Genomic DNA, 13,784 nt, shown 5'->3' on the forward strand with positions numbered 1-13,784 from the left:
AGTGTCCAGACTGTGCCCTGCGGATGCCAGTTGGATGCCCGGGTAAGCCGGCTTCCGTCGCTGGATGGAGGATGGAATGCTTCCTGCAGCCTCCACGGCTCACCTGGCTCACTCTGTGTCCAGCTAGCGTCTGGCTCGGCGCCTCCAGTCCCCTGGACAGGAAGAAATGGAGGCACCGTATTCCTGGGACTTTGCATCGTCTCTGTGGCCAGTGCCAGGGCTGAGCACTTGTGAGGCGAGCTGGGGACCAATGGCAAGCGTGTGTGCGGGCAGGTGCGTGCGCCCTGCGGGAGCCCAAGCTCTGGCCTTCGCCAGCTCTGTGGAGACAGCTGGGCTGGCTATTGTCCATCAGCCCCTCCAGACCCCCTCGCATCCTGGGGCTGACCCCGGGGCTGTCCACAGCGTGTGAGTGGGGCTCCCTGGCCCTCCTGCAGGGCGGCAGGTGGCTGCGTCCACCAAGGCCTGTGACTCCTGCCCGGCAGCCCACTCCTCTGCTGCCGCTGGTCCCAGGGACGGCTTTTCTGCGCCGCAGGCCTCGAGAGAACAGCTCCCCACTGCTGCTAGCCCCCAGGTGCCTCACCATCCCTACTGATTTCTCTAGCCACTGCCCACGCCTCTGACTGTCCCCTGTGTTAATTACCCACTTGACTGTTTCCTGCCAGGACCCTGCCTGATGCACCAGGCACACCCCTTCCTGTAGCTGAGTCTTGCTTTCCGTAAAATGGGAGTGATCACAGGAGCTACACCTGGTTGAACAGGTTAAGTGAGAGAATTCATCCAGCGGCGTGGCCAGCCCATCACTAGTGCACGGTAAATGACTGTTATTTAACTGGGCCATGGGGGTGGGGAGGGTACAGCAGTGGTCAATGGCATGGACTCTGGAGCCAGACGGTCTGGACTCAAATTCCATCGCGGCCACGTCACGGCCGTGTGACCTTGGGCCAGTGACTCAGCTTCTCTGTGCCTCACCTGTAAAATGGGGGTGGTAAGTATTAGAACACCTGTCACATGGGGACTAAGCACACTTCCCAGCTGGGCTGTGACTGCCATTCCCTAGTGGCCATGGACGCCCATGTGTGCTGGTGAGAGGCTAAGTGCCCGTGGGCTGTGGGGTGCAGTGGGCGCCCGCCTTCATTTACACCGTAGACGCTGACAAACACGGCACATGGGGCCTCTTCCATTTCCCCAGATTCTCCTCGGCTTCCTGTTCCACGCTGATGGTCGGGTGGATGTGGCCACACAGTCCTGGAGGGTGTGTTCATGTCCTCTCCTCTCTGAGTGAGGGGTCTTGGGTGAGGCCTCTGTGGCCTCTGGGCTCTCCCCCTTCCCTCCCTCGCGTGGATGGGCGGGGCCTCCCGCAGGGCCAGCAGCATCGTGGCCCCTCCTGGGGCGGGCGCCCCCCTCCCCTGTCCCGGCCGTGTAACCGGAGCCGCAGCCCGGGGAGCCAGTCCCGCGCCGGATCGCACAGGTATCAGCTGACCACCTGTGTCCCGTTTTCCTTCACACGAGGGCAGCTAACAATGGCTGACAGTCCTCACGGGGGGCCCGGCCCCCCCAGGGAGAGGCCCCTGCGAGCTATCGGGCCACACGATCTCGCCCCTTAGAAGGCCAGCCCTCCCTGCTGACACGGTGCACAAACGGGGCCTTCACCGGCTGCCAGCGCCCGGGGAGCGGCCGGAACCCGGGCCCCCGTGCCAGCCGGGCCCGCACGGCGGCCTCTTCCCCTCCATGTGAACCTGCCTCTCCACACACCTGACCATTCTTCTCCCCTCAGCCTGGATTACACCCCGTGAAAGCCCTTTGTTCCCGGCCCTGGACGAAACAGGGCCCGGCCCGGCGAGGGCCCGCCCTGCCTCTGCCCATGGAGCCTCCTGCCCCCCGCGGCCCTCGGGCTGTGACTGGCTTGGTGGGACACCAGTCCCAGTCCCAGGAGGCAGGTCGGGGGGTGGGGGTGGTGAGGCAGGGTGCTGCGGTCGCCTCAGGTGGCCCTGACTTTGTCTCTTTCCTGCCCCCAAGATGCTGGGCTCCTTTGCCCGAGGAATTTCTCCGCAGCAGCACCTGGGAGACTGGGATTTGTGGTCCAGCGGGGCCAAGCTCTCCTGGATGAATGGGGGAATCCTCCGGCCCTCGTTGAACCTTCTCTTCTTCACCTGCAGGTCGGTGATGATGACGGCTGCCTGCCTCATTGCTGCAGGCCTGCCTGTTCACGCCAGCGCACAGTAGGCCCTCAGCTCACACTGGCAGCGGTGGCGACAGGCCTGGCAGCCGCACAGTCAGGTGTGAGGGTGTTCACACGGGGCAGTGAGAAGGCCAAGCAGCTCCAAGCACTGGGCTTGAGACCTTCAAAGCCGCACCTTTCAGGGCAGTGGGGAGGGCGGCCTGAAGAGGCCCAGTTTCAGGCCAGGACTGGCGTTTCTTGAGAGAATTCAGCCTAAGCGGTGGCCTGTCCCCGAAACAGGTTCTGAGTCTGTGGGAGCGCCAGGTCCTGGGAGAGCCAGACCATCCAATGCAGGAGCTGCTTGTCACGTGCGGCTACTCACATTTAAGAAAGATAAAATAAAAACTAGTTGCTCACTCGCACTGGCCGCATTGCAAGAGCTCAGTAGCCAGGCATGGTTGCCGCCGGTACCCTGGGCACTGCGGAACGTTCTCTGCGGTGGCGCTGCTTTAGAGCCTGCGGAGAGTGAACCAGCACACAGTGGCTGGGCACCTGCCGTGTGCCAGGCCCCAGCCAGGCTGTCCGTGAGCTGGCCGGTTACAGGCGCCCTCCAGCCTCACTGCTGCTCTTCCCACGCGTGTGTGTGGGGCACGCACTGTGCTAGCACCGGAGGGAGGGGATGCCAGCTGGGCCCTGGGCAGGCTCGCAGCAGGCAGCGGATGCATGTGGGGTAACATGGCCCTGGGGTGTGATGATCCCTGAGGGAGGTGCCGGCCGAGGGCTGGGGACCTGGTGAGGAGGAGTCACCCCCACTGGGGCAAGGGATGCTTCAGTTTCTCTGTCCCAAAATGTGCAGGATGGGCTGAGAGTGAGTTCCGAGGTTTCAGGTCTGAGCTAAGCACCCATGACTCCCACCACCAGGGTTCTGAGTGGGCTTAAGATGTGCTTCCATACCTCCGGGGACGGGGAGATCACTACCTTTACTTTGCCAAGACACAGCCCAACCTGGCTGTGGGAGACAGGATAACAGTCCCCCAAAAATGCCTGTGTCCCAATACCTGGAACCTGAATATGTTACTTTGTATGGCAAAAGGACTTTGAATATGTGAACAGATTAAGGGTCTTGAGGTGTGGGGGGGGGGGTTGATCCTCAATTGCACAGCTGGGCCTGATGTTATCTTAATGGCTTTCTGAGGAAGGCAGGGAGTGATGTGCTCTGAAGACAGAGGAAGGAGCCAGGAGCCACGAAATGCAAGCGGCCACTGGAAGCTGAAAAAGCAAGGGAACGGATTCTCTTCTCAGAACCTCCAGAAGGAAGCAGCCCAGCTGACACCTTGCCTTCAGCCCAGTAAAAGTGATTCCAGACTTCTGACCTCCAGAGCTGTAAGGGGGTAAGTCTGTGTTGCTTTAAACCACTACGTTTGTGGTCATTTGTTAACAGCGAGAGGAAACTAATACACTAGCATAGTGCTCAGCATCATGGGTTTTGGCACTGGAAACAGGTTTGAAATACAGCTACTACCTCTCCTTTTTGCTTTTCTTAAAATATTTATTTATTTATTTGGCTGCACCGGCTCTTCGTTGCGGCACGCGGGATCTTCGTTGCGGCATGTGAGATCTTTAGTTGCAGTACGTGGGATCTAGTTCCCTGACCAGGGATCGAACCCCAGCCCCCTGCACTGGGAGCATGGAATCTTAACGGCTGGACCTCCAGGGAAGTCCCCCACCTACTACTTTTTCTAAGTGGATACTCTTGGGCAAGTGGCTCCATTTCTCTGTGCCTCAGTTTACTGTAGCTGGAAAATGGGTCTCATAATGATACCCACCTAATAGGGTACCGTGCGAGCAGACTGTTCAGAAAATGTCCCTGTTGGCATCATTCTTATTATCTCTTGAAAGGCAATATGTGGTTTCCTGAGCGTGTAGTGCCCAGAACTGGACCATCTGGGCTGTAAAATTACTCATAAGGATTTCTTTATCTGCAAAATCGCAGTGGTGATGGGATGTTATTAAGATTAAATGAGGGACTTCCCTGGTGGCACAGTGGTTAGGAATCCACCTGCCAACGTGGGGGACACGGGTCCGATCCATGGTCTGGGAAGATCCCAGATGCCGCGGAGCAACTAAGCCCGTGCGCCACAACTACTGAGCCCACGTGCCACAACTACTGAAGCCCATGCGCCTAGAGCCCGTGCTCCGCAACAAGAGAAGCCACCGCAATGAGAAGCCCGCACACCGCAATGAAGAGGAGCGCCCACTCGCCGCAACTAGAGAAAGCCCGCGCGCAGCAACGAAGACCCAATGCAGCCAAAAGTAAATAAATAAAAATAAATAAACTAAAAAAAAAAGATTAAATGAAATATACTGCATACCTCACTAAGAATAGTGCCTGGCCCCTGGTAAGCATTAAATCAATGCTAATTATTATTATTGATGTTATTGTATTCCCAGCCCCAGCACCCCATCCTGGGGGCCCCGTGGGCGTAGCTGAGCGTGTGGCCAGGAAGGCTGCTGGGCAGTGCCCTGCCCGGGGGACGGGCAGGATGAGGGTCTGGCCGGGCCTGGCTGTCTGCATTCTCTTGCTTGCTCTGCCCCGCGCCCCTCAAGCTGTCCAAACACGGGCCGGGCGCCCGAGGAGGACTCCCAAGGAGCAGCCCTGGGAAAGGCTGGCTGTCCACAGTGCACGGCTGGAGGAAGTGGCCCTTGTTTGCTTTCCTGCAGCCCCGGGAGCTTCCTTCCCTCTGCGTGTTTGCTTTACTTCCCAGCAGCTGTCTGCTGTGGAGGGCTGGCCACCCAGTGGACCCGGGCCCTGGAGCCCCTGATGCTTCCAGAGCTGCAGAGGCCGCTCAGAACAGCTCAGCCCCGGTCTCAGCTCCCAGACTCGGCTGGATTCCTGGCCATTGAGCTGAGTTGTAAAGCAGCTGAAGCCAGCATTGCTGAGCACCCACTGTGTGCCAGGCCCCCTTTGCGGCAGTCCACGTAGGTGAGCTCCTTGAACCCTCCCTGGGACACTTGGAGCTGGTACCTTCTGTCCCCATCGACAAGCCAGGAAGCCGAGGCGCAGAGCCACCAGGCAGAGCACCCAAGTTCTCAGCACTCTTGGGAGCTGGATGTGATCTCCAAAGCCGCCTGCTCTGTGTGGCCCGCCCTGGAGCTTTAACATAGAATCACAGGCTCAGAATGACGTTATCGGAGCATTTTAAAGCAGAGTCGTAAGATACAGGAATCCGATGATGGGAATTCTCAATGGTATTACAAGACCTTATAGTAAAATCGGAGATCCTTATTCACAGCCTCCTTACATCTCACTACCGGGAGCCCCCGAATGTCCTGCGGTCCCCCTCCTGCTCTGTCCCTCCTAGGACGCATTTTCTTGCACTGCCCCACTGTGAGGCTCTCCCACCTCCCCAGCCCGCATGTCCTCCTAGCAGCCTCCCTCCCATCTCCCCTTCCTACTTGCCTGCATAAATTAGCACTCCTGCCTCTGAACATCTGGTGACAAACAGTGGCACTGATTCTACAAGTGCCACTGCATTTCTCGTGTGTATTTCACAGGGCATTCCCGGGGGAGGATGGGGGAGTGTCATCCCTAGGCTGAGGCTGCTCTAGTTCCCTCAGCAGACCCCACCCCCCCTTCAGATCATGGCTGTGAAGGAACCTCATGCAGGTCTCAGCCAGGATCAGCCTGCAGTAGGTTTGTACAAAAATAAAAGCTGCGAGTGGGGACACATGAAAGGTCGTCCAGGGCAGCTCAGACGTTGATAGAGGAGCCCCTGTCTGCGGCACCCTGTCGAGTGGTGCTTTAAAAATCCCTTGAATTCCTCCAGCAAAGGAAAGCTCACTACCTCAGGGCTGATCCAGGGTCATCCTAGGGGACGATCAACCCCCTTCCTGGGAGGTCCATCAAAATATAAAAGCCACCACCATTTGACCCAGAAAGCCCACTTCTAGGAGGCAGGCTTACGGCAAGGCTCACACCAGCGTAGAAAGGTAAATGTTCGGGGGTCTTTGTTACCGTGTTATCTGTGATGGTGGAAAAGTGCACAGGGCCCTTTCCTGTGTCCGTCATCAGGAGGCTGATGACATCATTTGGGTCCCTCCATGCCATGAGATACTCTACGGCTGGTAAAAAGAAGGAGGTAAGTCTACGTACATGGATGGTGAAGTTAGCGGAACAGCCTGGGAAACAGGCCCGGGGCGGGGTGGAGCTGAGAATGTGCATGTCCCTGTTCACAGAGACACAGTGCGGTCCTGGGGCTTCCCTCCCGGGAGTAGGATTTTGGAGGAGACATGCGTATTTCTACCTTTTACTTTAGACACTTCTGTGTGTTTTTAAACCAGGGAACAAGTATTAACTTTTGTTATTGAAGATATAAAGAAAGAGGGCGTCCCTCCTGTGCCTGGAGCGAGCACAGGAGAAGGAAGCGCTGCTTGATTCATCCCGTCTGTCAGCGCTGTCACCAGACTTAGGGCCGGGCCAAGCTGATGAGGTGGACACGGCCCCAGTCCCGCTGTTCCAGCTGGTCATTCCTGCTGCTCTAATAGCGAAACCTCGGCATCTTGGTGGCTTCATGCAGTCCAGGCCAGCCCCTTGCTTTTCCTAAGTCTGCAGAGGGCACATGTTGGGGTGGGTGGGGGTCGCCTCTGGGAACAGGGGCCTGCCTGGAGGGGAGGACGGGCAGAGTCCCCAGAGTGGGGATGAGCATGGCAGGTCAAACCCAGCCCGGAATCGCCGGCTCAGGCCGCCAGCAGGCCGTTCAGGAGAGGTGGGCTGCCGCAGGAGCCAGGTCCCGGGGCCCCTTCGGCCACTGTAAGGAGTTTGAATTTATTCCAGTTGTGACGGGAAACCAGTGGATGAATGAACGAGGCAAAAGAGCAGACAGGGGTGAGAATGCAGCGTGGTCTGTCCCCGGCAGGGAGAGGCCAAGCGCAGGGCACCCCCCGAGTCCAGAAGCCCCCCAGACATAAGGAGACGACGCCGGGGAGCAGGGAGCTCGGCCAGCCAGGGAGCTCGGGAAGGTTTTCTCAGGTAGTGGCCCTGGTGGGAAACGAGGCCCAGGGTTGTAAGCAAAGCCATTCACAGCAGAGGAGACAGAAAAGGCCCCAAAGCACGTGCAGAGATGGGCAAACTCACCAGTCTCACTTTCATCCACTAGACTGGGAAGGACAGGGCTGGGTGCTGCCAGGTGCGGGCATGGGTGTGGGCGTGGAGGACCCCTGGTGCCCTGCGCGGGAACAGCAGCTGCTGGAGCCAATCACAAGAGCCACCTCTGGGGCTCATGCAAATGAAGTGCCCCTGTCCTGGGACTCAGCAATTCTGCTCCTGGACACTTGTCCCAAGACTCCCTCACAGGTCCCTATGGTGCCCTGGGGTGCTGTCTGGGGCAGCGGGCATTGCAGGCACCTGGGTGCCCATCACTTGTGACTTGCAGGCACTGTGCCATGCACTTGACCTCATGATTCCACTGCAGAAAGAATCTCTATTGTGCCCATTGTACTGCTGAGGAGACAGGCTCAGCAGGTGGGACCCCTGGCCCAAGGCTGAGTGTCCAGAGCTAAGGTCTGACTCAGAGTCAGCTGTCCTGGTGGCTTCAGCTCCTGACCCCACTCCCCGTCACAGGGGCAGCTTCTGCAGGGATGGTGGCTGTGAGGCGGCAGGAGGTGGTCTTGTGCCCTGGCCATCGTCAGGAACCTGGTGTGAGTCGTGGCCCTGCTACTCAGCAGCCCCACAACTTCAGAAAAGTTGTCCCTTTGCTGGGCATCCTCAGGCTTCCCACCTGTGAGGTGGGCACAGGGGGACCCACCTCAGAGGCCTTAGTGGGTTTCTTTTTTTTTTTTTTTAATTATTTATTCTGACTTGTTTTGGCTGTGTTGGGTCTTCGTTGCTGCGCACGGGCTTTCTGTAATTGTGGGGAGCGGGGGCTACTCTTCGTTGTGGTGTGCGGGCTTCTCACTGTGGTGGCTTCTCTTGTTGCGGAGCACAGGCTCTAGGCGCGCGGGCTCAGTAGTTGTGGTGCATGGGTTCTAGAGCACAGGCTCAGTAGTTGTGGCCCGTGGGCTTAGTGCTCCACCACATGTGGGATCTTCCCGGACCAGGAGTTGAACCGAACCCGTGTTCCCTGCATTGGCAGATGGATTCTTAACCACTGTGCCACCAGGGAAGTCCCCTTAGTGGGTTTCTTCTATCCAGCCCCTGACACAACTGATGTGTCTTCCCCTTCTCCCCAACTCCCCATGCACACGGGGGAACTCTCCCATCACCACCCCAAATTTCAATAAGAAAGGCTTCTCAGCCGGGGAATCATAGAAACTGGTTTTGCAGAAGTTGAATCCAGGCTGACTCAGTTGTGAGGCCTTCACTCTCGGGCCTCCGTCCCCACCAGTGTTAGGCCAGATGGTCCAGGGGAGCTGACACTCTGACCCAAGCAATGCTTTCTGTTGGGGGCCAGGAGCTCTGGGTGCTCTTGATGAAAGAGCCCGGGGTGGGGGGGGAAAGGGAGACTCCCCAAGGGAGTGTGGACTAACCTGCACACCAACGTGGGGGCACGTGGAGGGGTTCACAGCAGCCAGAGGCCCCAGCCCTTTTCTCACCAGCAGAGCCTCACCCACATAACTGCCTGAGCAAAGACCCTTGGACCTGACACCCATTGTACTCCGCCTGGGCCTGAACAGAACAGAGAGGCCAGACACTGAGCTGCCGGCCTTCCTCGGGGGACAAGCTGGCCACCGGGCTGGGGTGGCTGGAACCTTCAGACCGTCAGGGAAGAAACAGGAACCAGTGGAGGGTGGCTCACGGTGAAGAGTCCAGGCACTGGGGCCAGACGGCCTGGTTCGCGGCCCGCCCACCTCCCACGGCTCCCTGGGCAAGTGTGTTGCCTGCCTGTGCCACCACAGGGACAGCAGCGGGGCCTAGTCACTGGGTTGCTGTGACCACGCAGCAGGGCAGTTGTTACGTTAGGCACACGACACAGGTGAGCCACTGTCGTTGTGATTCTTGCACGTCCACCAAGGCCTCTGGGGAACACGTGGGCCACGGCATCCCATTCATCAGGACTGTCAGTCAGGAGAGGCAAAGTTATGCTATGGTAACAAAAGCCCAAATCCCGGGGGCTTAACACAACAAAAGTTTATTTTTCACTCATTCAGCACGCCCCAAATGGCTCAGCTGTGGCTTTGCGCTGTCATCAGTCAGGCTGATGCGGCAGCCAGCGTCAGGAACACTGCCAATTGCTGTGGCAGAGAGGAGGGAGCAGGGCTTGCTACTGGCTCTTAGAGTGTCTGCCTGGACGTGAGACACATCACTTCTCCTTGAAACTGACCAGTGCAGGTCACATGGCCAGTCCCAAGGGAGGACCACGGCCCTGGATGCACCTGGAGGATGGAGAGGCACCTTATGTATGAGCCACGCCAGTGACTGCCTGCCCAGCCAGCCTCCTTCATCACCATCATCACTATTCATTATTCTAAACGCTGGACTCAGAGGGACCGAGGAGGCGGCCCCAGGCCACAGGGCAGTCACCGGCAGAACAAGAGCCATTCCCTTGGTTGATGATTGTTTATTGAACAGCTACTATGTGCTAGACCCTGTCTTAGGCATTGGAGAAATCACACAGAACGGAGCCAAAAAGCTCTGTGTTTAAAACAAACTTTATTTTTTTCTGGTGGTCACGGGAACAGAGACATAAGCAGTCAACATAATAAATGAGTGAGGGATAGCCTCAGTGAGAAGGTGGAAACAAGAGTCAGGGAGGGGAGGTTGGCATCCTGGATGGAAGGAGGCCCTTCTGTTTTAAGGAGGGTGGTCAGGCCTCATTGAGAAGGTGACATTTGAGCAAAGACTGAAGAAGGTGCGGGGGTGAACCATGGGGATGTCTGGGAAGAGCATTCCAGACGCTGGGAGCAGTACGTGCAAAGGCCGTTCTGTCACTCAGTTGACAAGCACTTATTAGGCCCTACTCGGGCTGGGCAAGTGCTGAGAGCACGGCACACAGAGCCAGATGAAATAATCCCTAACTCTGAAGACTTCAGAGCCCAGTGGGGAAGAAAGGAAAGGCCTGGTCATTAATGAATTAATCATCCATCCATCCACTAAGCATTTATTTAGTGCCCACAGAGTACCCTGCTCTGTGTGGGGTACGGGGGCTTTGGCACAGGTGTCTGTGCCAGCCTGGTGGGGAAGGCAGTTGCCATCCAGTGTGAGAGAGAAGCACAGAGGTCAGAGCTGCCCAGAGAGGGGCCCGGGGCTTGGAGAGCTCTGAGACCTGGGCCACAGTCCCAGGGAAAGATGACGAAGGCTGACTATAACAGTGGGGCTGGAGGGGAGGGATTTAGGAGGTGGGATCAGCAGGACCTGGTGACTGATTGGATTTGGAGGCTGGGAGAAGGGATAACCCAGGGTGACTTTGGGGGTCCCACCTGGGGTAACTGGGAAGCTTGAGAAGGGAAGATTAAGAACGTGGGAGGCAAGATGAACAACACAGTCCTACCGGGCAGCGCAGGGAACTGTGTTCAATATCCTGTGATAGACCACAATGGAAAAGAAAAAAAAAAAAGAAGAAGTTGGGATGCAGAAACATCTTGGCACAAAATGATGTATAGGCTTGACCACATGGTGTCTGGTGGGACGTTGTGCTGCTTCACTGGAGGCCTGTGGGGTTCGAACCTGGGTCTGCCCTTGCCTGGCTGCACGGTCTGGGACAAGGCAGAAGCCAGTCCTTCTCTGAGCCTTATTTTGTCACTTGTAACCTGGGAATGAATATTATGTACTTTGCAAAGTTCTGGCGTGGTTGGGGGGCGGTTAACTGATGTCACCTATGTGCCGCATCGGTGGCCCTCAGCCTCAGCTGCTCACAAGAATACCAGGGAGCTCTGAGAGAACCCCACGCCCCAGCGGCTCCCCAGCCCCACGCAATCGCAGGGCGGGGGCGAGGCATTGTCCTTCCAGAGCTTGGCGGATGAGGCCAAGTGCAGCCAAAGTTGGGGACCACTGCGCCACCTGCTCTGCCTGGCGCACTGGGGAGCTTTTCGTGTTCAGGTTCGATGCTGTTATTTTCTGTGCCACTATCTAGGTGGCAATATCGAGAAGGCAGCTGGAGAGCTAACTCTGGACGGAGGTCCAACCTGGTGCTGCAGACCCTGGTCTCCGGCCACGTGGGTCAGAACACTTCCCAGTGGGAGTCGCTACCTTGGGCCTTCCTGAAAAGGGAACCCTGTGGGGATCGACTTCAAAAAATGGATAAGAAAGGAAGCAGATTGTGAAAACAGTTCCCACCCGTCAGTGTAACCGGGAGCTTTATTCCTCTCAAAGTAATTGAAAGTTTTTACACCAAATCGGAGTAAAGGACAATTACAAAACACAGGTAAGGAAAAAGAACACAAAATGCCTAAGTCCACCACCTGGGGGAAAATCACTGTGAATAACCTTACAGGCAAGTCTCAGGTAAATATATTAATTATACACTTATAGATTCATATATATGTACGTATATACAAGCATTCGTAACTATAATACTTTTATTTCCACCAAAAATAAAACCAAACCCTTAAGCTTCAAGCAGACCTGGATTCACACCTGCCTTCACCTGTTAGGCAGGTAACTTAACCTTTCTCTGCCACGTGCTCCTCGTCTAAATGATAACTCCCACAATAGATGCGTCGCTGCTTGTGTTTAGACAGTCAGTTATTTTGAAAGACATTTAAATACTGCAGAATATCATCTTTTACATTTCCCCGTGGAGTCGCCATTTCCAGTGCAATCTGTTCCTTTGTGTAAATCCAAGTTTCCATCTGGTGTCATTTTCCTTCCTCCGAAAAGACTAAATGCTAATTCTTTAGCATTTCTTGTAGTGTTTGTTTGCTGGTGATGAAATAGTTTAGTTTTTGTGTGTTTGAAAAAGTAACATTTTTTTTCCTCTGGCTTCTTTTAAGATTTTCTCTTTATCGCTGCTTTTGAGCAATTTGATACGATGTGCCTTTACTGTGATTGTCCTCGTGTTTCCTATGCTTGGGGTTGGTTGGGTTCTTAGACCTATTGGTTTATAAATTTTCATGACATTTGGAAAGTTTTCAACCATTACTTCTTCAAGTATTTTTTCTGCCTCCCTCCCCGCCTTCTCCTTCCCAGACTCCAATGACTTGTATGTTAGGTGGCTGAAAGTGGTCTCACAGCTCACAGATGCACTTTTCAGTTTTTTTTAATTTTTTCTGTGTCTCTCGTATCAGATAGTTTCTGTTGCTGTGTCTTCAAGTTGCTACTATTTTCTTCTGCAGCGTCTCATCTGCCTTTATCCCTGTCTAGTATATTTCTTCATCTCATAGTTCTTATCTTGAGAAGGTGTTTTTAATCTTCCACATTTAAAATTCTTGAGCTCGTGGCAGCCAGTCACAGGAACTATTTTAACATCCTTCTCTGCTAATTCTGGTGTCTACGTCCGCTCTGGTTTGGTTTCGATTTAGTGGATTTTTTTCCTCTTCATCATGGTTGTGTTTTCCTGCTTCTTTGTGCCCTGGTGATCTTTGGATGCCAGACATTGTGAATTTGACCTGGTTGGGTGCTAGTATTTTTGTGTCCTATAAATCTTCTTGAACTTTATTCAGAGACGCAGTCAAGTCACTTGGAAATGGTTTGGTTCTTTCAGGTGTTGCTTTTATGACCTGGTCGGTGGGTCTGGAGCAAGGCTCAGTCTATGGCTAGTCATCCCCGGCTCCTGAGGCCAGGCCTTCCTGAGTGCACTGCTCACCGCCCTGTGAAATGGGAGGCTTTTGGTCTGGCTGGCGGACACGGGCACCATTCCCTGTCCTGTGTGATACCAGGCCACCGTCTCTCTGATCCTTTCAGCTGGCTCTTCCCCGGCCTCAGATAGCATCCTCGCACACCTGCACAGGTTACCTGCTGGTGCTCAAGGGGGCCCCTCCTTGGATCAGCAGGTTCTCCCTCTGGGCACTCTCTCCTCCTGTGCTCTGCCCTTGAACCATGGCTGCTGTAGTCTCCGTGTACCCCAGGAGTTCTCTGAGCCCTGTGAGCTCCCCTTCCCCATGACCCAGCCTGAAAGCTCTCAAGGCAACAAGGTGGGTAATCATACGAGCTCACTGTGGGGGCTTCCCTCGTGGTGCAGTGGTTGAGAGTCCGCCTCCCGATGCAGGGGACACGGGTTCGTGCCCCGGTCCGGGGAGATCCCACATGCCGCGGAGCGGCTGGGCCCGTGAGCCATGGTCACTGAGCCTGCGCGTCCGGAGCCTGTGCTCCACAACGGGAGAGGCCACAGCAGTGAGAGGCCCGCGTACCGCAAAAAAACAAAACAAAACAAAACAAAAAAACTCACTGTGTTCATTTCCTGTGTTGCAGTGATCATGGTCCTTTGTGGCCTGAAGCCAGTGTCTTGATAATCGCTGAGTCATGTATTTTATCTGTTTGGTTGGTTTGTTTCAGGTACTAAATCGGTCCCTGTGACTCCATCTTGGCCAGAGCAGACAACCCCCAGTGATTCTGGGCCTCTGCACCTGAATTAAACTTGTTTCTTCTCTCTCCTCCCTCTGCCAGCCAAGGCTGATGTGCACCCTGGGTCAGACCTCCTGCCACGCCTGAGGGAGGCCACATGGAGGCCCAGAGAGCCTTGGGCCTGGAGAG

At 55.6% G+C, this 13,784-nt stretch overlaps 1 long non-coding RNA gene across 1 annotated transcript; it reads left to right on the top strand.

Annotated features, from left to right (window-relative positions):
- Positions 1-2,038: 2,038 nt before the first annotated feature.
- Positions 2,039-13,784, top strand: LOC132598144 (uncharacterized). Its single transcript, XR_009565892.1, has 3 exons — positions 2,039-2,156; positions 3,358-3,549; positions 13,698-13,784. It is a non-coding gene; the product is annotated as an uncharacterized lncRNA (long non-coding RNA).

The sequence above is a fragment of the Globicephala melas genome, chromosome 11 (assembly GCF_963455315.2).
Source record: "Globicephala melas chromosome 11, mGloMel1.2, whole genome shotgun sequence".
Classification (NCBI taxonomy): domain Eukaryota; kingdom Metazoa; phylum Chordata; class Mammalia; order Artiodactyla; family Delphinidae; genus Globicephala; species Globicephala melas.